Raw genomic sequence first — 319 nt, forward strand, 5'->3', positions numbered from 1 at the left:
CTCCGCTGGTGCCATACGATACGGAGGAATAGAAATGGGCTGAGTGCCTGGCACCAGGTCAATACCAAAATCAATATCCCTGTCCGGTGGCATGCCTGACAGGTCTGTAGGAAATACATCAGGGAAGTCCCTCACAACTGGAACAGAAACAATACTAGGAGTCTCATCTCCCACATCCCTTACAAAAGCAAGATACGAAGGACAACCCTTCCCAACCATATGTTGGGCCTTCAAGGAAGAAATCACTCTACTAGGGAGGAAATCAGTCACGCCTCGCCACTCAATCCGTGGCATACCCGGTATAGCCAATGAGACTATC

Source organism: Nicotiana attenuata, chromosome 7 (genome assembly GCF_001879085.1).
Source record: "Nicotiana attenuata strain UT chromosome 7, NIATTr2, whole genome shotgun sequence".
Taxonomy (NCBI): Eukaryota; Viridiplantae; Streptophyta; class Magnoliopsida; order Solanales; family Solanaceae; genus Nicotiana; species Nicotiana attenuata.